Below are 435 nucleotides of genomic sequence, written 5' to 3' on the forward strand. Positions count from 1 at the left end.
AAGCAGACCAGCTCCCCGAGCAGGACCCACCAGGACGCCCCTCCTCCCAGGCAGAGTCCGGCCAGGCGATGCTCTGCGCAGCACCCAGCTTGCCTAGGGGTCAGCACAGAATGCCTGGCCACGCTCTCCCCACTTCAGAGCGTCTGTCGGAAGCAGGACACCCAGAGCCAGGCTTCGCCCCGCAGCGCTTCATGCTCCCTGACCTGGTTTTAGGAAGCGCTGGAGGTGACACACGAGGCCGGCGGCTGCACAGAGCGTGCCAAGAAGCCGGCCAACGGCGCCTCGCGAGAACCTTGCAGGGCTGTCCAGACCCCCACGTGGGACAGCGGCATCGTAACCCCTGTGCTCAGAACAAGGGAAGCTGGCTGCTGTTTTCACACACGGCGCAGAGCCACGCTCAGCTTCCTGTGGATGGTTTTGTGGCTCCTGGGAAGG

General features: G+C 64.8%; 1 protein-coding gene across 1 annotated transcript in view; it reads right to left on the bottom strand.

Moving 5' to 3' along the window:
- The window catches only part of UBAP1 (ubiquitin associated protein 1), a gene marked incomplete at its 5' end in the record, with an annotated part of 7,249 nt that overhangs the window by 2,572 nt on the left and 4,242 nt on the right, over positions 1–435 (bottom strand). The window lies entirely within an intron of this gene.

The sequence above is a fragment of the Eurypyga helias genome, unplaced genomic scaffold (genome assembly GCF_000690775.1).
Source record: "Eurypyga helias isolate BGI_N326 unplaced genomic scaffold, ASM69077v1 scaffold15609, whole genome shotgun sequence".
NCBI lineage: Eukaryota > Metazoa > Chordata > Aves > Eurypygiformes > Eurypygidae > Eurypyga > Eurypyga helias.